The sequence below is a fragment of the Panulirus ornatus genome, chromosome 4 (assembly GCF_036320965.1).
Source record: "Panulirus ornatus isolate Po-2019 chromosome 4, ASM3632096v1, whole genome shotgun sequence".
NCBI classification, from domain to species: domain Eukaryota; kingdom Metazoa; phylum Arthropoda; class Malacostraca; order Decapoda; family Palinuridae; genus Panulirus; species Panulirus ornatus.
Genome location: NC_092227.1, coordinates 53,810,162 through 53,838,004, shown reverse-complemented (window position 1 = coordinate 53,838,004; position 27,843 = coordinate 53,810,162). Strand labels below are relative to the sequence as shown.

General features: G+C 40.7%; 1 protein-coding gene across 6 annotated transcripts in view; it reads right to left on the bottom strand.

The window, feature by feature from the left end:
- Positions 1–27,843, bottom strand: part of LOC139766248 (uncharacterized) — a 345,965-nt gene that overhangs the window by 66,336 nt on the left and 251,786 nt on the right. The gene's annotated exons all lie outside the window — the stretch shown is intronic.

Genomic DNA, 27,843 nt, shown 5'->3' with positions numbered 1-27,843 from the left:
GGGAGAAGGGGGGATGGGAGGGGGCAAGTAATGGGGAGAACCTTTGGTGGAACAGGTACTGAGGGTGTGGTTATGAGGGCCGGATTGCGGGAAGGCGGAGTGGGGGAGGGGGAACCTATCCAGGAAGTGGGTTATGGGCATAAACAAGTATGAAGTGTGGAGGGATACGTGTGTGTGTGTGTGTGGAGGGGGTCATCGGCCTTGTGTGAAGGATGAGAGAGGATGTACTTTGGGAATGAGGAGAGAGTGCAGATTATATATATATATATATATATATATATATATATATATATATATATATATATATATATATATATATATATTGTTTGTTGTAGAGTGTGCGATAGTAGAAAGAAGAGGAAAGTGCCAAAAAAATTTAAAGTTTGTGCATAGGAGAGGAAAAGACGACCAGTCTCGCAGACTCCTCGGAGGTGCGCTAAACACGTTGTTTAGTGAGTGAACACTTTTTGTAGATATATCTGTGAAGAGAGAAGATGGTGAAGCACGAATGCAGTAAGCAAAAGAGCAAAAACGGGTAAGTGAGACAGAACATAAGTGCAAGTAACATAGACGTGCCGAGATGATTCACCTGACGTTGCTGGTGAGGTGAGAGGCCACCGAGGGGCCAGCCACAAACACGAGAACTGGGGCTGCGTCTTCGTCATGATGCCATATTTAGACAGTGATGGAGAGCATGTGCTGACTACCTGTCCTGACTGATAAGCTGATGTTTATGGAATAGAAAAGCGAGTCTGGGTGTTGCTATGACATCATCAGGCTTTATTGACTGCTATCTTTGACAAAATAAAGACAGCAAGTTTGAGTTCTTCCCCCACAGGCATTAATTTAGGGTTCGCATTGTACATTGATTTTGTTTAGAGTGTAGACGATAGTTGTGGATCGGGAGCTGTGGCTTTAGTGAATTGCATATGACGACTAGATAATGGATGTGAGCGAATGATGCCATTCTTCGTCTGTTCCTGGCGCTAACGCAGGAAACGGCGAGGTTCGAAAGAAAAGTAAAGAAAAAAGGTACAGATTACATTACTTCCTGATCCATTTACTTTCAAGCATCATCTAGAGCGGTACCGGGAAATGGATGAATATCGGGAAATGTGCTTTTGTGGATAAAAGGTATCCGTTAGGTAACACGTAGTTACTGTTTTATTTTCAAAGCCTAACAAGTTCATTCAGTATAATCATATTTCTATACCTATGCAAATACATAAGAGCCTTACATGATTTTTCGCTAAATCTGCTAAACAGACATAAGTTACATGACCGGATTATAGTCATGGATTGTGTCTTGAATCTTTTCGCAACGACAACTTTCTTTAGACGGGAGGACAAGAGAGCATGCGAGTCTGTGGCAGAGAAACCTATTTCAACGATATTATGATATCAATAATGTTAACACAAATATTTTTGATTATGAATTGAAGAACCTGTTATTGGTGGAAATTCATTTGTTGTGGTATAAAGGATGATGAATATAAGGAAAGGAAGGGTTAAAAGGAGGAGATAAAAGGAGAGAGGGAAAGATGGGAAGGTAAGAGTAGGGGAAGAAGAAAAAGTACGAACAATAAGAAGGGAGGAGGGGAGGGCGAGCAGGTATGGAATGGTAGATAAGCTCAAAAGAGAAAGTTAAGAGGAGAAATATGAGGAGTGGAGAGGCAGATGCAGGTTAGTGGGAAGGGAAAATAAGAAACAGAAAAGAAAAGATATGAGGAAGGATGGGAAATTTAGGGAGCAAGAAGGTGAACTGCTTGTGAGAGACAAGTGCATCGTTTTTTGCTACCATCACGCGTGCGTCAATTCCTTCGCATGAGCACCCTTCCGTGTGACGTCTGGCCAGCATCTGTTGGGAGCATTAATGGCCAAGCTAAGATCACTAATGACATGCTTCAACCACTGTGGCTAAGTCCAGAACACTGTCAACATGCTAGAACCACTGTAGCCACTTCTGGAACACTGGTGGTCATGGTTTTTTTTTTTTTACCACCGTAGTCAATTTTGGAATACTGATTGCACGATTTAAACAATGCGGTATATCTTAGCATTCTGATCGCATGCTTCAGTCACTATGGGCAATTCTGGAACAACCAAATTATGCCTTATCCATTGAGGTCAATTCTGGAGCATTTGATGGCTTCCTTGTGAGTGATGATGGTTTGAAACACTGATGGTGATGTCTCGATCTATGATAGTCAGTTCTGAAGCTCATCAATGGTTATGGTTTAAAAATAGATGATAAATTAAAAAAACCTTGGTGATGTAACTGAAGTATTGTTGGCTCAGGATGAAACAGTGATGGCCGCGTCTCTAACATGAATTGCCAAAACTGGGACACTGTAGCCAATCTTTGAATGGTGATGGCCGCACCTTGAACATTCATGGCCAAGTTTAGAAACAGAAGGCCAAGTCTGGCAACTGATGGTCAGATCTGGAACAGTAATGGCCTAGTTTTTTGACGATGGCAATGGCTCCAAATCCGTAAGTTCTTGGGGGTGATGTCTTCGAAGATTTCTCGAATCCTAAAAATACAAGATAGACGGGGTGGCGCTCGGGAATATGCAGCTATTACGGAATAACATACGTTCAACGCGTGAGAGAGCAAGGTTTACCGGACCGAAGTACACGTCCACCGCAGAAAAAATAGACGACTGACATTCAGTATTTTCTACTGTACTTTTATTTGACTACAGTACACGGACGGAGCTCGACAATATCAATGCACGAGAACACATGATGATCAGTGACATGATCCTGGTAAATAGCTTGGTAGGGGTTCAGTTCTGATGGTTACTGGTCGGTCCTCCCTGACCATAACGGGGTTCGACTATTTGACGTAGCTCGGGGCTGTTGGCTACAGGTGGTTGAATCTCCTCTGTGGTTCCAGATGTGGTGACTAAACCTTTGAAGCCTTTGTGTGTGTATGTGTGCGTGTGTGTGTGTGTGTGTGTGTGTGTGTGGTACATGCGTATGTACATATCACGTGCTTTTGTGCGTATTTGTGTATATCAGTCTATATAGGCATCCCTGTCTTAGTGTAACCAGGTATTTGTCATAACCTATTTGTATATATATTTGTGGGGCTCCATGCCACACACACTTACACACTCATACACACCCTTATGTATGTTTATGCACGCATATGTACGTGCGTGCGCGTTAAAGTTACCCAATTCATAAAAACAAGCATTCTGATTTATGTCAACATCTCTATTATGTTTGATAAAAGACGAATTAACAATGTTGACAGAAATACTGCTGAATGTCTCTTATCAAGCATAGTAGAGATAAGAATATGAATCATAACGTTGATATATGTAAATTAGATAACTTTATAAGTGAAACAATGTTTCAACATATCTCCCATAACCTGAGTTTGTAACTTCAGAGAGGTGAGGTCGTCGAGGGTGACCTGCCCCTTAATTTGTTTCTTAATTCATGCGTCTGACTCGCCCAGTGGCGGTTGGTAGATTAATTCTCTTTCTCTGTATCTATCAAGTCTTGACGATGTCATTATAGGAAAGAACGTAACACTTCGTATTTTCCATTTCCTTTTTTTTTTTACCAGCATTTTATGTACACTCGTTGATTGTATATATATATATATATATATATATATATATATATATATATATATATATATACACACACGAGTCCACGGGGAAAATGAAACACGATAAGTTCCCAAGTGCAATTTCGTGTAATAATCACATCATCAGGGGAGATACAAGAAAGAAATATAGGTCAGCTGATATAGAACGAAGAGGCGTAGCTAGGACGCCATTTGGTAAACAAGTAATTGTCCAAGACAGACAACGAGCGCATCATAAACTTGTTACGTTGACAAATTTCATCAACAATAAAGCTATCCAATTTGTATAGAGTTTATTGATGATGAGTTTGATAAGACATATTCTATTGGATCTAAGTTAAATTACCCTAGATCTTTCATTGATAGATCCCTTAAGTCAGCAAAGAAATAGTTTTATAGAATTGAACCCAAACCTCCCATTGACACCAAGAATCTGTTAGTTCTCCTTTTTGATGATAATCTTACTTTACTTCCCATGCTGCTTAGATCCTTTAATGTAAATGTTGCCTTCAGCAACAACAATACTATAAAGAATGTCTTAATCAGGAACCCTCCATAAAATTCTCCTGGATGCACCTATAAAGTGCCATGTAGAAATTGTGATAAGTTTTATGTTGGGCAGACTGGTAAGGATCTTTCTGTTAGACTTAGGCAACATAAATATAGTAAAAGAACAGACAAGAATCAAATGCCTTGTTTAATCACGTTAAAAACTACGATCATTGTACTGACTGGAGTAATGCCAGTCTCTGTTATCAACTCTAACTCCAGTACCACGAGAAGTATCATTGAACCTTCTATTATTAGATACACAAAGAATCATACCCTTAATATTAGTGAAGTCTATGCAAATTGGATAGCTTTATTGTTGATGAAATTTGTAAACAATTCCCCATCTTGTTCACATAATAAGTTTATGATACGCTCGTTGTCTGTCTTGGACAATCACTTGTTTACCAAATGGCGTCCTAGCTACGTCTCTTCGTTGTATATCAGCTGACTTATGTTTCTTGTATCTTCCCTGATGATGTGATCATTACATAAAAGTGCACTAGGCAACTTATCGTGTTTCATTTTCCCCGTGGACTCATAGGAATATACTTGATCGCGCGCAAAATTGTGATCCTTTCCAATATATATATATATATATATATATATCCCTGGGGATAGGGGATTAAGAATACTTCCCACGTATTCCCTGCGTGTCGTAGAAGGCGACTAAAAGGGGAGGGAGCGGGGGGCTGGAAATCCTCCCCTCTCGGTTTTTTTTTCAATTTTCCAAAAGAAGGAACAGAAGATTGGGCCAGGTGAGGGTATTCCCTCAAAGGCCCAGTCCTCTGTTCTTAACGCTACTTCGCTAATGCGGGAAATGGCGAATAGTTTGAAAGAAGAAGAAAGATATATATATATATATATTGTGCAGAAAGGGGCGTATAATACTAAGTTTGGTCCTTGTTACACCAATAATAAATAGACGGAAGAAACACTGACACTCCCGATTCTTTCTATCCAATAACCCTAGACCTCATCCAGCAGTTCAGGGAAAAGCTATAGTGCCACCCTCATCATCCCTGCTCCCTACCACCAGAAATCCCTCGTCCTCAGTTTGCAATTTGACACCAAAAGCGTGTCATACAGACTTCTACAAGGAAAGCAGTTTCAAGTACCGTGAACAATTCAAATAATCTTTAATGTTTGTATGAAGATTCTCTCTCTCTCTCTCTCTCTCTCTCTCTCTCTCTCTCTCTCTCTCTCTCCACACACACAACACATATACATATATATATATATATATATATATATATATATATCAACCTTGAACGTTCATATCACCCATTTATAGGCAAGCACATTTGACTTCACAACTTCACAACCAATGAAAATGTTTCAAGGATCTAATGAAGAGTTGAAGGTTAGAGAAATAAAACGCTCTGAAGCACTTAAATACCTGGACCAATCAAATTCTAGCAAATCCAATGTCCCAGATAATCTAGCTTCAGGATTTTTAAAGGAAGTCAGAAGACGGCTTATATACCTCATATCTAGAATATTCAACAAATCTCTAACTGATAATCAGGTGCCAACTGACCGGAAACTAGCAAATGTTACTCCTATATATAGAAAAGAAGGTAAAAAATTAGCCTTAAGTCAGCTTTAGGTAAAACGATGGAAAAAATGATACAGGATAAAATTGTCACGTTTCTAGAACACAAAATCATGTCGGACAATCAACACGGTTTCCCCAATAAAAGATTCTGCCTGACCAATTTGCTGGATATTTTTAATGTTATTTATCAGAATTAGGACGAAAAATTACCGTCTGATGTATATCTAGATTTCCAAAAGGCTTTTACATAAACGTAAAGCACACGGAATCGGTGAAGAACCCTGTACATGGATCAGAGACTTGCTTACCGGAAGAAAGCAGCGTGTAGTATTGAACGGCGAAGCCTCAGATTGGCTAGATGTAGCAAGTGGTGTGCCATAGGGGTCGGTCCTAAGCTCAATTCTTTTCATAATATACATAGATAACATAGAACTCGATCTCATATCAAAGATCTCCAAGTTTGCTGACGATACCAAACTAGTAGATAGAGCTGTAAACAAGCGGGACTGCGAAATGGTTTAGAGAGATCTTAACTTGCTACCAGAGTGGTCAGACAAATGAAGGTTAATGTAGACAAATGTAAAGTCAAGCACTCTGAAGACAAGAATATACGTTCCGACTGTAAACTATTTGGTAACTCTCTAACTAAAGTAAGTGAAGAAAAGACCTTGGAGTTGTCATTGGCAACAGTCTGAAATACACTGAACAGTGTCAAGCAGCAAGTACAAAAGGCCAGCAAATGTTAGGTTCATAGCCAGGAACATAGATTACAAGACATCAAAAACAATTCTCACACTTTATAATTCTCTAGTAAGACCACACCTTGAATATGCGGTCCAGTTTTGGTCCCCAAGCTATAAAAAGACGAGGAAAAATAAATCACAAAGATGCGCGAGAAAATTGATTTAATCCCTTAGAATCTGGTATACGAAGAGAGGCTCAAACGATTGGATCTCTTCTCCCTCAAAAAAAGTAGACTTCGCGGCAACTTAATCCAAGTGCCCAAAATTCTGAACAAGTTCGATAAAGTAAATCACGAACATCTTTTCAAAGTACAGGAAAATACAGTTACCAGGACAAATGGAATAAAACTCAAAGCTAAAAGATGTAGTACGGACGTGGGAAAAATCTTCTTTTCTTATAGGTGTGTTGAGTACTAGAATAAGTTACTGTCAGGCAGAGAATGCTAAGACTATGAATACCTTCAAAAGTCGTTTAGACAAACATATTATAAATTCAGGTATGCTCTGAGAAAAACGCCAGAAATAAACTGTGTAAGACTAATGTGCAGCAGCGGGGAGTCAGTGATCGCTTAAGAAAACTGCTGAGCGGATTTACATTTTCTTGTAAAGTTAAATACAATTTTTTCTTTTTAACCAGACAACTCAGTTGTGGGCCTATCAAGCCTCCTGTTGTCTGTCTTTTTCATGTAAACTTGTCTAAACTGACCATAATTTTTACATGCAGTTCCACAAAGTCTACCTTCCAGGACAGCAATGGATCTTGTCCCATGCATCGTATACCAGTCTACCAAGATGGGAATAACCGACCCTATGTAACACATACGTATACCCCTCTATGGTACAGCTATGCCATACTCATTATCATCTGATCACTCCCTCATATACATTAAACATTCTTACTAACCAACCGGGCGAGCTCAAGAAATTGGCAAGGTCCCGTTACAACGCCAGTGTCTCTCACAGGAGGAAAAGTAGGTGAAGAGTGGAGAGTACGGTGTGGATGAGTGGGGAATGTGGCACTGGATGGGGAAGATGATGGCAGACCTGACAACCTGTTGTAAGGAGCAGGTCATCCTAATCCGGCAGTTGACATATGGACCTTACAGGGCAGAGACTAAGCTTAGATATGAATTTGGGTCCTGGGAGGCCCTAGCTCTGATTGGCCTTCGACTGACTGTGTGTGGGATGTAACAGACGGGATATACAGGTATGTGATGGCGATGTGGTTGATGTTAAGATGCAGTAGATGGGTTGTGGATGGTTGAGTGGCGTGCTTGGTGATGGCGAGTCTTTGTGGTAAGATATGTATGGCATGGTTGTGTTGTGATTATGATAGTTATGGTGGGATTTTAGTATTGGTATTGTGTCGGGGTAATGAGTGTGGTGGGTTGATTGTCGTGAAGACGTGTCCTCTTTTTTATATATTCTATGCGTCTGTGATGACAAACTATGGGTAATGACGGGGTGTTTCTGAGGTGAGTTCCTCGGTCTGGGTAATAATTTTGTGGATGTTATATCATTGACTGGTGGGGTATTTGTGGCGCATGTGAAATTTCTCTCGTATTTCTGAGCCATCTGAACGAAAATCTTTGGCATCAGACATCGTTCATTCCTCTGCTCTAAATAGCTTCGTTCCTCCTCTTAGGCCACACCTGAACTCATAAATAAACACACACACACACACACACACACACACACACTCTATATCGGTCGTAAGGGCTAGGTCACTGCTCACTTCCTGACTCGTTCCTCGTCAGTTTAACACGATTACTATGCAAGCCACGGCACCCTATGGGTAGCACCAGGGAGCAAAACACGGTAGCTGCCCTACAGATGGGAACCAGATTATTGGTTAACGGATTCTTGGCTACCGGGCACTATGCTACCGGACAATAAGGCACCGAAGTATTCACCAATATGGGACACTTCCCACAGGATACTTCATCCGGAGGACCATTCACAGTAGTGTAGTTTACCACTAAACTATTTGCACATGACAATTTACCACAAAGACAGTTTGCCACAAGATTGTTTGACACAAGACAGTTTGCTACAAGATTGTTTGATACAAGACAGTTTACTACAAGACAGTTTGCTACAAGATTGTTTGATACAAGATAGTGTGCCACAAGATACGTTACCACAAGACAGTTTGCCTTGAGTCAGTCTACCTCATGGCAGTTTCCCACATGACAGTTTACCACAACACAGTTTGCTCCGAGTCAGTTTAACACAAGACAGTTTACCTTGTGTAAGACGGCGGGGCTCTTTCTTATGACGATTTGACTCTTTGATCTGACCTTTATGGAGTCATGTAAAAAATTCACGCCATTGTATTCAATGGTCCCATCATCTTGCTCAAGGGTCGTTCCGTCATGCACGAGGATCTCATATCGTTGTGAAAGAATGAACACATCGCGACCTCATCAACATTTCCCCATGTCTGGTCAAGTGATACAACACAAAGACGTGGTTTAGGTGATACAGTATCACCGTACAAGCCTGCTAGATGAAATCATCGTCGATGTTCAATGAGAAAATTCTTGTTGAAGTAAGAGGGGAGCAGGGAAGGGAGAAGATGTGCTTATACTATACATTTTCATCTAACTACACTTTGAAGCCAAGGAGCTCATAGTTGTAGTGACAACATTACAATTTCATCCAGCCAAGAACCATCCGGTGAAATCATCTCTTCCCTCCCTTTACTGCCTATCCTTAAAAAAAATCTATAGATGCCCAAAACAAAATGGAATATTCATCTGTGGACACTTGGACAAGACAGTTGGAACAATTATACTGCGACGAGGAGGAGGACTGACTAAACCACAATGAACCACCCTACTTTCAAGTTACATGGGCCCTCAAGTGATGGAACTTTCCGACTTTCTGTCTGACTCATGGTAACCCCGTAACATTCGCCTTAACGTTGAATCGACAAAGTTACACAACTCATTACCTGCGACAGAGTCATGGTCGACCCTACAGTCATCGTGATCTGACAGAATGAAGGTTGTGCTAGAGGTTACTGGGAAGAGCAATAGAACACAAATTATAAGGACTGGGTATTGTATGAGAACTGTTTCATTTGTTAGGGAAACGCTCGGGGTCATGGTGAGAAAAAACTCTCAGACCTTAAATGCCTGAGCTCCTTGTTCATCGCCTCAATAAAAGGTGTGATAAGCAAAAAATTTCTTATTTCGACGCCTCATTATGATAACCAAGGGAGGAAACCTGAGCCCCATTATCGGATCATATTCCCTCAAGGAAAGTGAGACGCTTAATGACCTGTAATTTGAAACTTTAGCTCCACGTCTTCGGAGTCTGTTTCAATGAGTTACATTTTTTCTGACTGAAGTCAGTCTTAGGTTTGGTACGTACTAAAACAATGAAACTGGTTGTCTGGTGTAGAAAGATACACTAATTCTAAACATGTTAAGATTTGCCTAAACTATCTGAAATATGATAAACAATAAGCAAACAATATCCTTTGATACTGTGAACATTTGTCCTAACATTTTAAATGTACACGTATGTATTCTTTTTTGTTTACTGTTTTCCATGTACATTTCCTTCTTTGTGTGGAGTTAGGTAAAGAAACATTTCAGATGGTCTTCGAGGAAAAGAATCCTCGTTTCTTACATTGAGTGCTTTTGCCTCTAAGAACGGATCCTAAAATTAACCAAGCAATTCATATAAACTGCTTGTGTGCCCACACCACTAGCTAGATCACGCAATACTCGGCAAGCTGCTGCGTCACATGATTACTGTGCGACCATCGGCAACTCAAGGGTGGGCCGTTTTGATACCTACTTCTTTTCCTACACATCGAAGCTTTGGAACTCTATACCCTCCCATGTTTTTCCCAATAACCATGACCTGGCACATTTTAAAAGGCAGGTTTTTCACTTCCTCCAAAATTCGTAAATACTTTCCCTTGTCCTTTCTCTTTCCATTTCGAAACTCTCTAATTTCACTTAAGGGCCCGGCCTTGATATGGACTTTTGTCCATGACTGGAGCCTTTAATATATATATATATATATATATATATATATATATATATATATATATATATATATATATATATATGAGCAAAGTGCATATGAACACGCATCTTCGTAGAACATACAAACCTCCAACAGCCTGGATCGAACCCGGAACCCCTGTGCAACAGGCGGGAGCACTACCGCTAGGCTATGAACGCCCCTATAGGGAAATGACTATTCGAATACTATGTACTCGAATACCCTTCGTCTCACATTGGTTAGCAACGGGCTCTACACCGGTCATTTCCCATCAGGCTCACACAGCCAGCAGATAGCGTTTTACCGAACCTAACTATTCAACGCGGAGGTATATGAATACGAACAAAGTGCATATGAACGCGCATCTTCATAGAACATACAAACCTCTAACAGCCAGGATCGAGCCCGGGACCCCGATATATATATTGGATTCAGGTCATAAAAAAGCACTTCATCGAACAGGAAGGTACTTCCGACAGTGCTGTATAATCGTCAGTGGGTAGAAAGTAGTACAGCGTAGTCGAGGCACTTCCTCTTCGAAAGGAATACACCTTTTCCTCCTTCCGCGTGGAACGCGACCTCAAAGGTGCTGAAGCCAAGGGAAAGGGTTCCTGGGTTTGTATAACAACGATGTATATAATCATGTGAAAGTAGCTAGGAGGAGGTAGATAGGTAGATAGAAAGATATACTGATAGAAAGAACTGGAAGTAAGTGACTCAGATCGATAAATGAGTAGTTAGCTCGAGGAAGATCCAATGGGAGAGAAAGATAGGCGCGCGCACACACACATACACACACACACACTAATGGATGCTAATTTTTCATAAGCGAACAGTCCGTTCCGCAATCACCCTTTTGATCATTCCACCATGTAGGAAACTACTGAATCAAACCCCTGAATATTGCGTACTTAACATGATAATCTAAGTATATCTTTAGCGTACATCAACATTTGCAGCAAAATTTCTTGCATTTTTTTTCGAGTGTTTTCAGTACTTTTTTTGTATCCTTGTTATCAGACGTATAGAACTTATCAAGATTTTGTGTTGTTCCAAATCAAGAGCAAATTTTGACTGAAGATTATACAACTGACTGAGTGTAAGAACACACAGGTTCCTCAGACTGTGACAGTCAGAACATACAGCTTCCTCAGACTGTGAGAGTAAGAACACACAGCTTCCTCAGACTGTGACAGTCAGAACACACAGCTTCCTCAGACTGTGACAGTCAGAACATACAGCTTCCTCAGACTGTGACAGTCAGAACACACAGCTTCCTCAGACTGTGACAGTCAGAACATACAGCTTCCTCAGACTGTGACAGTCAGAACATACAGCTTCCTCAGACTGTGACAGTCAGAACACACAGCTTCCTCAGACTGTGACAGTCAGAACACACAGCTTCCTCAGACTGTGACAGTCAGAACACACAGCTTCCTCAGACTGTGACAGTCAGAACATACAGCTTCCTCAGACTGTGACAGTCAGAACACACAGCTTCCTCAGACTGTGACAGTCAGAAACATACAGCTTCCTCAGGACTGTGACAGTCAGAACACACAGCTTCCTCAGACTGTGACAGTCAGAACATACAGCTTCCTCAGACTGTGACAGTCAGAACACACAGCTTCCTCAGACTGTGACAGTCAGAACATACAGCTTCCTCAGACTGTGAGAGTAAGAACACACAGCTTCCTCAGACTGTGACTGTAAGAACATACAACTTCCTCAGACTGTGACTGTAAGAACATACAGGTTTTCTCAGACTGTGACTAAGAATATACAAGTTTCCTAAAACCGTGGCTGTAAGAACACAAAGGTTTCCTCAAACCACAACAAATGGAACAAACAAGTTCTCAAAAAAAAAGGCGACCCGAAAATTTTTATTAGTTTACTTCCAAGGAAAATATCTTTACAGATCTTTATTTCGCCAAGAGTAAAGACTAATTTGCAAGTCTTACCGACAATGCTACCAGAATAGATGGCAATTTAACCATCAGAAGAAGAGTAAATGCAAAGTATTACTGTGGCGGTTAATAAGTTTCTTAAGTAAGACTTTAGGTTTCAGACGTAATTACTGGTTTATTTGAGAAAGCAGAGTAACCTGAGTATGTCCAACCAGAAGGGAGGCTTTTGCGCATACAAAATAAGTTGTTTACCCTCCAGAATACCATGTTTTAACATCTCTGCTTAGTTTTTAAATGGACGCACTCAGGCTTGGTAATAACGGGTACTCAAAGGCCTTTAAAAAGCTGATGAATACGTTCAGAGATATAAATCTTTTCTGAACAAGTCTTTCCCATGGCATCTGATGCTGAGGGTTGGGTACGACTATACAGTTCACACTGCGATGTGTTTACGTCTTTTGTCTTTTTGTATCAACAGTAACATAAGGCTATCATAGATGTTCATATATGGGACACGCCTCTTCCAATACGCGAACTGTGTTATCGGTAATCTCTCTCTCTCTCTCTCTCTCTCTCTCTCTCTCTCTCTCTATATATATATATATATATATATATATATATATATATATATATATTAATTTTTTCATTATACTTTGTCGCTGTCTCCCACGTTAGCGAGGTAGCGCAAGGAAACAGACGAAAGAATGCCCCAAACCACCCACATACACATGAATATACATAAACGCCCACACACGCTCATATACATACCTATACATTTCACCGTATACATACATATACATACACAGACATATACATATAAACATATGCACATATTCATACATGCTGCCTTCATCCATTCTCGTCCGATACCCCGCCACACATGAAATGACATCCCCACCCTAAGCGTGCGCGCGAGGTAGCACTAGGAAAGGACAACAAAGGCCACATTCGTCCACACTCAGAATCTAGCTGTCATGTGCAACGTACCGAAACCACAGCTCCCTTTCCACATCCAGGCCCCACAGAACTTTCCATGGTTTACATCAGACGCTTCACATGCCCTGGGTCAATCCAATGACAGCACGTCGACCCCGGTATACCTCATCGTTCCAATTCACTCTATTCCTTGCATATCTTTCACCCTCCTGTGTATGTTCAGGCCCGATCGCTCAAAATCTTTTTCACTCCATCTTTCCACCTCCAATTTGGTCTCCTACTTCTCCTCGTTCCTTCCACCTCTGACACATATATCCTCTTTGTCAATCTTTCCTCACTCATTCTCTCCATGTGACCAAACCATTTCAATAACCCTCCTCTGCTCTCTCAACCACATTATTTTTATTATCACACATCTCTCTTACCCTTTCATTACTTACTCCATCAAACCACTTCACACCAACTACTGTCCTCAAACATCTCATTTCCAACACATCCACTCTCCTACGCACAACTCTATCTATCGCCCATGCCTCACAACCATATAACTATTCCTTCAAACATACCAATTTTTGCTTTCTGAGATAACGTTCTCGCCTTCCAAACATTCTTCAATGCCCTCAGAACCTTTGCCCCCTCCCACACCCTGTGGCTCACTTCCGCTTCCATGGTTCCATCCTCTGCCTAATCCACTCCCAGATATCTAAAACACTTCACTTCCTCCAGTTTTTCTTCATTCAAACTCACCTCCCAATTTACTTGTCCCTCAACCCTACTGAACCTAATAACCTTGCTTTTATTGACAGTTACTCTCAGCTTTCTTCTTTCACATACTGTACCAAACTCAGTCACCAACTTGAGCAGTTCCTCACCCGAATCAGCCACCAGCGCTGTATCATCAGCGAACAACATCTGATTCACTTCCTAGGCCGTCTCATCCACAACAGACTGCATACTTGCCCCTCTCTCCAAAACTCTTGCATTCACCTCCCTAACAACCCCATCCATAAACAAACAACCATGGAGACATCACGCACCCCTGCCACATCCCGACATTCAGTGAGAACCAGTCACTTTCCTCTCTTCCTATTCTTACACATGCCTTACTTCCTCGATAGAAGGCTTTTCATTGCTTCTAGCAACTTGCCTCCCACACCATATACTCTTAATACCTTCAACAGAGCATCTCTATCAACTATCATATGCCTTCTCCAGATCCATAAACGCTGCATGAAAATCCATCTGCTTTCCAAGCATTTTTCACTTACATTCTTCAAAGCAAACACCTGATCCACACATCCTCTACCACTTCTGAAACCACACTGCTCCTCCTAAATGTGATGCTCTGTAAATGCCTTGACCCTCTCAATCAATACCCTCCCATATAATTTCCCATGAATACTCAACAAACTTAGACCTCTGTAACTTGAACACTCACCTTTATCCCCTTTGCCTTTATACAATGGCACTACACATGCATTCCGCCAATCCTGAGGCACTTCATCATGAACCATACATATAATGAATATCCTCACTAACCAGTCAACTTATATATATATATATATATATATATATATATATATATATATATATATATATATATATATACAAAAAAACAGAAAATGAAACACGGTGATTTTGCAAGTGCACTTTCGGGTAATGATCACATCATCAGGGGAAATACAACAATATGATAGAAGACGTAGAATAATCGGTTGGTATACGTGAAAGATATGGAGCTAGGATGCCATCGCATATTTCAGATTACGCGCACCACTGTTACCTCTCGCAATATATATATATATATATATATATATATATATATATATATATATATATATATATATATATAATGTATATATACATACACTCAATCGCCGTCTCCAGCGTTAGCAAGGTAGCACAGTATGAAAAGCCTTTTATACTGGCTGTGGAGTTAAGGATTGGTTAAGCATCGTTAATACACGCTCTGCTCAATAATTAAGAATCCTCAGATGTTCCAAAACTGAATTCTCAATTACATTCCAGATTCCTACAGTAAGAACGCTTGTTTCTTTAGGATGTGAAGGTCACACCACAAGCATGAATGGATAAGGCCCTTAAAAAGCGACCAGTGACAACCTGCTCTCGTTCAGTGGTTGGTGAAGCGTGTCTCGCCCAGCAAGTCATGGTCCTACAGTACATTCACCGCCTTTTTACGGCTCCTGCTGGACTAATAGAGACGGGAGTGGCATTTTGGGGATTCTTGGAAATGCTCTGGAGGTTCGCTAGAGCTTTTCGACAACAGCGTCAGGGAGCATTTATGAAGGTTTGCTGGGAATTCACTAAGGCTTTTTGATGTCCTTTAAAGGCCTTTTGACGTTCGCTAAAGCTTATAAGGAGATTTATCACAAAGTTTCTTTTGTTCTAAGCTGTGTGTGTGTGTGTGTGTGTGTGTGTGTGTGTGTGTGTGTGTGGTAGGTTTTGTGAGGTTTACGGTTACAAACTACTACAAGGTTCTCGAGAAAGTGGGAAGTGCCAGGTAATGACAGTGTCGACCTTACCTATAAACTCCCTTTACGACGTCGCCTTTTGTTACGGTTGTTGCTTGCTCCAGGACTGTGTTGCTTCCTTTGATCGTTTTGTTACTGCTCTTGCTGCTGCTGCTGATTTGGGTTTTCTGTTGCTGCTTCTGTAACTACTTTTACTAACTACGATTAACGCTACTACTACAAACTACTATTACTATTCATACTTTTACTTCCGTTAGTACTATTAATGCGACCAATACTACTATTACTACTAAAACTATCATTACTTCAATTACTTATGATATTACTACCACTATTTAGTACTATCAATACTTCTACAACTACAACTATTACTACTACTATACTAAGAGTAGTACAACTGTTCCGATATTATCACTGCTGCAGTTGCACTCTTCTTCCTGTTATCATGGTTGTTGCTCTATCTGTTCTTCTGCAACTACGTCCTTCTGGATCCGGTCGACCGTACGTATGTTCTCAATCAACAAGTGTGACGTCACGCCTCACAACCGGGAACGTAACCGCTACAGCAATAACCAACCGATTCTCGCCTTTATCTACAGAATGCCCCAAGGCTTCTTTTCATTCATTTCTGACAAGTCATTGATTTCCCTTTCATTCTGAGGCACTGGAGTAGGTGGAGGTGATTATAGAGAAGGAAGGCATTTACGAAATGCATCTCCTCCGTCCCTTTCTATTGGGTTCAAAATGCTATGAAGGGAAGACTTTTAAACGGTAGGAACCTGTCATTTACTTGCTGTCTTTATGTTACGTCACAAAATGTTACATGCGTCCCGTTACCCATCACAACTGGAACTGTATTGTACTTTGTAGCTGTCTCCCGCGCTACTGAGGTAGGTGCTTATATATATATATATATATATATATATATATATATATATATATATATATATATATATATATATATATATATATGCCAAAAAGTACACAAGCGGTGAATGTACATTAGACGCAGGTGAAATATCAAGGAAACGGAAAATTAGAATTTTCAAGCGCTTTCGTATATTTACATCATCAGAACTGAACACAGATAAAGAGAACCAGAACATAATACACCAGCCGCCGCTGGACGGGGCCGGAGAATGAGTACCTCGAGTTACAAACTCACGGTGAAGTGGTTGACAATTGCTCGATAATGTTTCTCAGCTTGTATCACGGCGGCTCCTCACTAAACACTGATATCCCTGGCAGTGTAAACTGGCTCTGTTGACTCGCTGTGCTGGTCGAGCAAATATGGTTGGAAGAGTCAACATTTACAGACTTTTTGTGAATGGAAGCACCGCCCCAACTACCTCTCTCATATGTGCAAGGACGGAGAAACACCATCATTTCTAATCCAGGTGATAGTTACGGTCACCCGAGACTGTAGCAGGGGTAGTAGTAGTGATCATACTGTAACACTTCGACGTGATGGGTTACATTCATGTATTCGGTGAAGAACGTGAATAATTAACTTCATCCGCATTTCAAGCCACCAGTTTTGTCAGTCTAAATGATCCTGCAAACAGGTTGTATATATTTAAGGCGTAAAAAGTGTTTAACGAAGAAAGTGATTATAGGGTCATCATACCTTTAGAATAGGGGCAACCAGAGCGCGTTTTTCTGCTTTCAGATACATATCAAGACATAATCAGTGTTGCTAACAGTGGTTTCTGAGTGAAAAAAAAAATGAACTCTATTCTTATTTTCTATATTAGACCGGATGATTTTCCTTTTACTGCTACAAGTATTCTGAAGAGCTATCACAGTGCAGTTGATGTTCATATTAATCTTATTCTCTTGACAGACATGTGGCAGGTCATGAAAGGCCTTGATAAGAATAGTCTACTATAACTTCTTCAAAACGTACTGGTTTCGTCTGTATGGTGAGACTGTCAGCGTTAGACATATTTGGGATGTCACAAGAAGTTTTATAATGACCTTATGTCTTCCTAGTGACCTTATGTCTTCACAGATGGTAAAAGTTTGATGAAAATGCGAAGGGTCTGGTAAACAACAGTCCTCACTGTCATGATAACAGTGTCATACCAAACTTCCAGGGTTGCCTTTAAAGCCAAGAATCTTAGCTCAAGAAGCAGTAACTAGGACAGGCATATCATACGTAAGTGTATACCAGGAAATACATACTCAGTTACAAATGTATACGCACACACGCGCAGGCACAGTCGAATGTGTTCTGCCGCAGCCATATCTGTCCTGCGACAGCAGCATGTGTCCTGCTGCAGCAGTATGTGTCCTGACACGGCCGCGTGTGTCCTGGTATAGATACATTCGTCCTTCTGTAGCCGTATGTGTCCTGACACAGTTTTGTATATCCTGCCGTAGCCTTGTGTGTTCTACTACAGCCGAATGTATCCTATCACAGCCGTATGTATTTTGTTACAGTCGCAAGTGTCCGGTCATATCCATACGTTTCTTACCACAGCCACTACGTGAGCCACTACAACCACATAAGTCCTGCTACAGCCATATTTTATATATATATATATATATATATATATATATATATATATATATATATATATATATATATATATATATATATATCCTGTCACAACCATACGTATCCTGCCACAACCTTACATATCCTGTAACAATGCCGTGTCCTCTCTTCGTCATGCGTATTCTGTTACTGTTAAACCCATTCATAACCTTTTTATGCCTCCAGTTACAATCATGTATCTCGTTGCTACAGGCGTGTGTCCCCTTCACAGTTATGTGCTCTGTTACGTACGAATCTGTTCTGTTACGGTCACGTACGTTTGGTTTTAGTCTTTATCTCGGTACACTCATGGGCGGGTCCTGTCCCGATCGAAAACCAAATAGCTATTAGAGACTTGCTCAAAGTAATGTCTATCACACCAGGAATGAAAAAAAATGTAAGTTTTATATACGAAACATAGGAGTAATCAAATGAATGAATAAGAAAACAATTATGGCAAATAAGAAAATTGTCTAGAGAGGTAAACGAGGAACATAGGATTGTCAGAAGTGGAGGTGACATGGAGAAGAGGGAGACCAGATGGGAAATGGAAGGATGGGGTGAATAAGGTTTTGAGTGTTTAGGTCCTGAATATGCAGGAGGGTGAAAGGTGTGCATGGAATAAAGAGAATTGGAACGATGTAGTATACAGAGGTCGACCTGCTATCAGTGGACTGAACTAGGCCATGTGAAGCAGTCTGGCGACTCCATGTAGAGGTCTGTGGGGCCTGGTTGTGGACAGAGAACTGTGGTTTCGATGCACTGCACGTGACGGCTAGAGAATGGATGTGAGCAAATGCAGTCTTTTCTTCGTCTGTTCCAAGCGTTGCCTCGCTAACACGGGAAACGGCGAACGAGTATGAAAAAAGAAAATAAGCAAAAGTAATAAGATACTTAAAATAGATAGGAGGCTGAGAAACATTAACTCTAACAGACGTGTTTATAATTAGGGTGTCTCATTATGTCATGTATGATGAGAATAAATTTTTGAACAGTCGAAATGATGGACTGATTTCAACTAATTGCCTGGCGTGCTGACGACTGCTTGTTGCCACAGGATGCGTGTGTTGTTAGTGTTCACGATCAGAACAATTCCTTGCATCCTAATTGTTATGATCATCTTCTGTTATTGAATTATTTCATATTTGTGGAAAGACTTGTTGTTTGACAGTCCCACATCCTATTATCATTATCATAATGATAATCATAATGATGTAATGATAATAATAATAATGATAATAATAATAATAATAATAATAATAATAATAATAATAATAATAATAATCATTATCATCATTATCATTATTATGATTATTATAATTATTATTACTACTAGAGCGCAGACTTGCTCTAGATAATCGTGGGCCGAAGACCCGAGACGCAGGCGCCTTGGGCGACTCTGCCACATCAGGTAGAGTGAGGGAGGGACACCTTCCTCCGCCCTTAACTAACGGGACCAGCGATCATCATCGCCCATGCGCTCACACCTCTCCCTCCCTCTCCCTTCCTCTCTCTCTCTCTCTCTCTCTCTCTCTCTCTCTCTCTCTCTCTCTCTCTCTCTCTGAACTGCAATATTCTGCCTGTGTGCATATCTGACGTATACCTGTGTATGTCCCAATATGTGGATTTATGAGAGTACCTGACCTGTGTATTTGAGTTCTTATGTGATCCGTTTACCTGGGCGTCTACCGTACCTAATATGTTCATCTTTCTGTGTACCTGGTTCAGTTAGCTGTAGATATACCTGACCTGTGTATATATGATTATCTAACTGCCTTGTGTATTCATCATGTGTACCCCCTCTGTGTACCTGATTCAAGCTTCTCTACCTGACTAGTATACCTGGATGAGGGTGTACATGACTTGTATATCTGAGTCTGTACCTGACTTGTGTGTCTTAGTGTACACTTGACCTGTATACCTGAATGTGTATACCTCATCGGGTTCTATGGTACTCAAGACTGATTGGTTCAAGTCAGTTCGGACGAGACTGACCTATAAACATTGCTCTGTGCAGCCAAAGGTGTTTTTGACCTGTGTGCCTAAGTGTGTTGCTGACCTGTGTACCTGACTGTGTCGTTGACCTATGTACCAATGTCTGCTACTGACTTGCGAGTCTAACCTATATACCTGATGTGTTGTCGACCTGTGTTACCAAGTGTTACTGACCTGAGTACATTCATGTGTATCTGATCAGAGTACTGTGGTGCACAGTTGATCTTTGGACTTGTGTGTGCTTTAGATGCGTTCTCATTTGTGCACAATACCTGTTTTTCTGGGTTCACACCCGACTCTCTAACCTGGGCTATGGATGAATATCTGTTCTTGTTCGAGTTATAAGATACAGTCTGATGCATAACTGGCCTGTGTATCTGGGCATCAACCCAGTCTTTCTATTAGAGTGTAAGGTACACGTGCTAATCTGTCCTCTGTAGCTGTGCATCACAGGGCTTTGTATCTAATTCTATACTGGAATAATGTATCTACGTTTCTGTACGTGAGGTTGTCTCATTGTACATGTGTGCATCATTTATGTCTCTGAGTTTGTTCCTAACCACTAGTGTGAGTGTACATCACAGACGTTACTGGCAGTACTTGTTAGCTGTTTATTCCTGTGTGCAGCTGATCTGTTACTGAGTGTACAATGGGACAGGTGTTTCGTATTGCCGAGCTTAAACCTGCGCGAGGTTACACCTTTAGGTATGAATGCCATTGGTAATACAGACTCATCAGAGTACTTCTCACTTCAAAGAACTTTACATTCCCCTGCTACTGAAAGAAGCGCAGCCTTTGGGCGGTCGCGAATGATACCTGGACTCTTTCATGAAAATTGGTTATGTGGTAATTTTAAATGATATATGTACGTATTGTCAGGCATGGAACCGGCGAATAGAGTTGCCACGGACGGCTGGTTTGTCTGTGTTCGGTGGTGATTGAGGCGAAGTAGGGAGTAATGTTGCAGAGTTCCTGTGTTCTAGCGTGGCTATGACTGGTCCGGGGGTGGAAGGTGCGGGCGAAACGAAGAATACATGTTTTGCATCTGCTTGTGTGGAGGTGATGTTGGAGGACCGCTGGCAAAAACGAAGGGAATGCAGAACTTAGGATAATCGTGTGATGGAAAAGGCAATTACACTTCTGTATAATTCAAGGAACGTAAAAAGGCAAGATCCTTATGAGAAGAAAAGTTATGTCGTCACAAGAGCTACGTAAAACCTGATGATGATTAGACACGAGAAAATTTCACACTCAATCATACATATGCAATATTTATCAAAGTCGCTAAGTGTCTTTATATACACTTAAGATGGTGTTACTTTTCGTCGACTTAACTATTCCTTTGCATCCGTGAGCAATTTCCCAACACATCTATATTGACAAAGATAAGCAAATGATAACTGACATTTCGAAGTGCATTAGTGTCCCAGGATCAATGATCCATAGAGCTGTAAGAGGTCCTTGGCTGGTATTTCCATCATACGTAGAGCAATACCTTGGTACTTCTACAGACATGCCCCAGAAACGCAAAACCTCTTCCACACTACAAACTTTCGCGACTCTTTTATTTTTTGTTCCTGTGACATCAACCCTTCACCAGCATCCACCAACAATGTGGATTTCGTCTCTCAAGAGTCGATCCAATTCTATATGCTAAATGACCATCTTTTATATTACAAGGACTGATGTCCCACATTGTTCATAGACGGGGAAACTTACAGACTAAAACAGTAATATACAAACATGCAGCAGAATTTTCACAATGAAAAGAGAACGGAGGTAATGATACTCAAGTTGGATGTGAACTAAACAAATTCCAAAATGAGACGAAGATGATAACCAAAAATGAAATTGAATGATAGTGAGACTAGCAACTAAATCGTAACCAAAATGACGATACGGATCGAAGAACTAAAATCCAAGATATCTTACAGAACAGAGAACAACTGTAAAACAGGAGGCAATAAACTATTCAATGGAAACTCAAAATGCCTTTTTTAAGCCGAATCTAGAGCATTACCAAAGCAAGACATACAGTAAGGCCCAGGGAGGACAGAAAAGTATTCAAACAATACCCAAATGAAATCACGATACCTCCATCACAGCATAATGTAGCTATCTTAAACAAAATCCAAACAATGATCATTTTCACGCAAAGTAACAAAGTCTGAACTCAAAGTATTACCTAAGAAAATATGAAAGCAAACAACAGAGCCACAGTAACATCAGAAAGAGTATCTTAGAAAAACGCATTCAGGCAATACATACTAACCTCTAGCAAAATCCTTAGGCTCAAACATACCCACTTCCATCTGGAGTCCTCACGAAGCGCATGGCAGTCGGAGGGATTCAGAACGGTGAAGCTCATTGCTGACCGCCGTCCCTAAATATAACCCAGAGCCCCAATGAATACCATCAGCAGGAAGTTTGTAATGGCCGTGGGAAAACGGACTCTGGGACACACCTGATGGCACAGGTGACCAGGATATCCTGTGGGAGTACTTAGTGTTCCTGTAGCCTTGCTGTACCTGAGTCATGTAAGTGTAGTAGTTTATGGACCAGTTAAAGACCGAATGTCAAAGTATATTTAATGTAAGTAGAAATTTACCGAAGAGAAACGGACGTTGACATCTGTAAATGGTACCAATGCAACAGCGATAGATGTTGTTCGTTACAATAAATTTGGATATGGTTGTGGCGGCATCGAGGGTACCATCTGCTGCGACCGGCAATAATACTCGTAGTTACAGTGAGTTGTGTCAGCTCCAGCGGCAGTAAGAGCAGTGGGAGTGGTTACGACATGGGTGTTGGTTGTAACGCCACTGGTAACAACAATGGCAGGAATGGTTCCAGTGGATGGCAGCACTTGTTACTGAAGTGATGGAGGTGATAGTAATGATGGAGCCATAACCCAACCCCACCCTTATTCCCATCTACGGGCGGAATAACATGATGGTCACGATTTTCTAATCATCATAATCCCCTTATCATATGTGGACCCCGCCTTGCAGCTGCAAGGAAAGACGCAACCTAGGATATCGACTGGCAAAATCAGTGGCTCACCGAAAAGCTCCGATTTCTTTGAATAAGGAAGTGCTCACTGTAGTCTATTCAAGAACAAGGCGAACTGTAATATCACATTTTGAAATTCACTAGTTTCTTAATACTAATAGATGGCAAGGTGAATAGCAGGATAATGACTGATCATGTTAAAGGGGTTACATAGCCCCCTTTCTAGCGAAGAACAAGGTGGGTGTAGGAGGGAAACAGGATGTATAGACCAGGTTTTTGCATCTACACAAGCACGAGAGAAAGTTTTAGTTCAAAAAGAAATGTAGATGAAGCACTGAAGGATTAAAGAGAAATGTGATAACGTGAACAGGAAAGAACTTCGAGATCTGACTATATCTAGTGTGCATATAAGACTTGAAAATTGTTAAGAGTTGTTGTAATACAAGTGCATGTGTGACAGCAAGTGTAGGCATGAGTGGTCTGAAAACATATGGGAGTGCATCAGTGTTGTGTGATGTCAGCGTGGTTATCTAATGTTTTCGTGAAATGTGGAAGATGATAAGGGGGAGGGAGTCATTTTAGTGTGATTTCCGTGAGAAACCCTTGTTGTCTGGTAAGTGGGAAGAGAAGTTAGATATAGGGGTGGATGGGTTCAATAATGTAAATAGGAAGGAAATGCTAAATGTAAATGCGAACAAAAGGAAGACGTTAGTTTTTGATGAGGATGGGGGAATCAGAGCGGAAAATCAATATGGATGGTGAAAGACTAGAAATGATGGACGTTTGATTTTTTGGAATAAGAATGGTTGAGGGAAACATCAAGTTGATAGTAGAATTATGGAAGGGTGAGAACTGAGAGTGGACTGAAAGCTTTGATGTAATGGAAACCTTCAAGTGTAGTTTGTAAGAAGACTGCATGAAGTATGAAGAGCTCTCAATTCTAATAGATGGATGTAGATCCAGCTGAATATACGTAGATCAGGATAAGTCAAGAATAAAAGCTGTAGAGGTGAATAACTTGTATAGAATATTTGGAAGTAGGAGGAAAGGTAGAATGAAGATGTGGTGTGAAGAAGTCATATAAAGAAGCGGGGACAGAAGCCCTTTTGGATGGTATGGTCAAGTCGAGCCTAAGGCAGATAATATCGAGGTCAAGAAGACATATGGTGGTACAATATAAGATAAAAAGAGAAGAGGTAACCACGGAAGAGCTGGATAGTTGTTGACAGGATTGATTGGGGTTCGGGATTTAGTATTTGAAAAAATGATGAATGAGAAACGACTTGGTTTAAGATGAAAAATTTCTGTGTGTGTGGACATGAATGGAGACGTTAATTTTACTTGACGAATCAGCTTAATGTGTAAGGTTGAGAGAGTAAGGAGTTCTATAAGTGTGGAGGCTTGTGTTACACTTTAACACCCCTGGCACAGGTTGAGGATGCGTGTAAGTGATGCTCACAGGCTGTATGTCTCTGACCCACACAATAGAATTGGGAATGGAAAAATGACGTTAAAAAGGTAGACATAATTCTTTACCCAAGATAGAAAAATGAAACGAAATATATTTCTCTGACAGTAATTAACCGGTGTTTGATTTATTCAAAAGGTACAGTTTCCAGTACCAGAACTACAGTTATATGTTATTCATAAGCGATAAGGGCGTAGCTAGGCTAGAGCCTTGCATGACAAATACACATGTTAAACGTGTGGAGGAATACCGATCAAAATTCAAATCCACGCGCATTCCTCCTCCTCCTCTACTGCCTTAGCCTACTTATATGCAGAGGGCAGCTGTATCCTAGTGTTCTGCATACATAAAGTCCAGCAGAGGTATGTTTTTGTGGTTCTACTTTAATAATAATCTGCGCTCTTAATGTTTCGGTGAAGGAAGCCGACCTAGGAAGTGTCTTGCTCCTAACCGGTAGAGAATCTTTCCATCACGTACCTCGGATCTAAGGTTAGCTAGAGATGGCTGCATGCTGCGTACTGACACACACACACACACACACACACACACACACACACACACAAGGTCATCTGATGCTACTAAGTTCTTGAACTGTTTTACCGGTGGAGTCCTCCTATTCCCATTTTACTTTATGTGGCTCCTTCACTCCCAGCAGTGTTTTCATAATCGTTCTGCCACATCACTCTCTTCCTCCATCATCCTCTTGAAGGCGTACCCTTTCCACGCACTAGAATTTACCTCGTTCATTGATGTTATATGCAAAGGAAATGCAAAGGAATACAAACGGTAAGAGACCATTGGGCCCTTTCGAGGCAGTTCGTGATAGTGGAAGATACAAGAATCAGATTAGTGCCATAAAAGTTAGAAGGTATACAAATAATTCAAAGGGAGCAAGCGGTGAATTATCACTGACCAGAAAGGCACCTCATTCATTAAAGGAATATGCAAAGGAATACAAAATGCAGAAGAATTTCAACCGTATCAGATCACTGGGTTCTTTCGAGGCTCTTTTGTGATATGAAGATACCAGATTAGTGCATTATAAGTTAGGAGGTAAACAGATAATTCAAAGGGAATAATCTGGTAATTATCGGTATGACTAAAGAGGCGTAAATAATACAAGCCGTGGACTTGAACCGAAATATTTACCAAGTCTATTCTTAGACGTATCTATAGTACCGCTTTCCACCATATCAAGTGGCAGATCGTCCCATATGTTGACAGTCCTGTTGATGAAAAAGTACTCCTTGTTCGAGGGTGAACGTTTGCTCACGAGTTTGTATCCATTACTATGAATGAAATCAGAAGAATCAAGTCCTCAGTAACTTGACAGTTCAAGGTTATCAAAGCCTCTGATAATTTTGAATATTTGTATTGCATCATCTCTTAACCTTTTCTCTTTTCTAAACTAAATCGCTTCAAGTCGTTTAACCTGCTCCCGCAGGATTTATTTCTCAGCCTGGGATTCATCTTAGCAACTCGACAATGCACTCTTTCCAGTCTATCTTTAATTAAAGTAGGGTGACCAAAACTGAACACAATATTCAAGATGGGGACTAACGAATGAACTGTATAGAGTATCGATGATTTTACCTCTACTTAAATTCGAAGGCATTACTTATGAATCTAGAATTTTTTTTCGTTCTTTTACTGCGTCTGAGAACGACCTACTTGGTTAAGGTCACTAGATATTATTATTCCCAAGTTCCAAGTCTTTTTCCTCGTTTACCTTTTGCAGTTCAACACAATTCATTCTGTGGCTTGACTTTTCGTTTTGCCAAAATTACACGCAGTGTTGAAAGAGACCTCAAAATCAATTTGTCGGTGATTACTTGAACCAAACTTTTCTCCTACTTCAACATTATCAACGAGATGCTCATTTGTCGTTAGAACTTAATCTAATACATTCTCGTCTCGAGTAGGTTTCTGGACTTATTAGATAAGGGTTCTATCAACCAAACTTTGGTAGACTACACGCACGGAGCCACCGGACATATAAACTCCCCACGAGTCCAGCTAATACTTCACTACTTTTACCCTACAGTCATCATCTTATCCCATCTTATTCACTCAACTACAACTTCCTCTTCTCTCTTTAGCACTTTTTCCACAACTGGAGTCGCAGATGATTTACTTATGGTTCCCGCCACCATTCTCGCCTCACCCTTGACTTCTCTTATTGATAACCACCCCACGAAGCCCGGAGATCCCCCGTTATCCCCCACCTATACAAAGACAATAGATCGCTGAATCATTGACTTTACTCTGGAATGTCTAGAAGGTCAGGTGGGACCCGAGTGTGACCGGTCATATGGTACAAACAGTGACAAGATTATCACTACTAAAGATCATGAAGTGTGTGTGAACTTAGTTCAGAGACGGAGACACTTGACGTGAATCCGAGTTCAGCTTGGACTGTTCTCGTGATGTACGGGTGAAGGTTATGTAAGCTGGAGGTGTTTGCTGGCCTCCTATTGAATAGTTCCCTGTTGAGGTGCATTTTTCTCCTATGTAATAATTACCTATGATGTGTTATGTATATGGCGTTCTCCGTTTCACTGTCTACTGAAACAACGGGTGGCGCATAATCACTTGCTACCTCATTGCATATTGACAACGAAATCCGTACTTCAGCGATATTCTTCGCAATGTTATGAAACTGCGATAGCTCTGAAGACTTGTTTGGTTTTCTTTCCTTCCGTTTTTCGAATGGCAGTTTTAAAGTGAAACAAACGAACAAGATCATGATATTAATCATCGTACAACTTTATAACGGTCGAGATGGGTGAAAACCAGTTAATGATTGTTCCATAAAGCCAACTTTAACACTTGAATAACTGCACCTTTTATGGTTAAACGTTCAACTTTTACCTCCGGCATCAGGTGCACTTGTGTGTGCCGTTATAAAGTTAGTCAAGTGGATGTATCCTGTCTCTCCATAACGAGCGCTATCAGTATTCAACTGAAGCATAGGCTTTGCACGAGTGTTGTGACCACGGGGAGGTTGCCAACGCTCT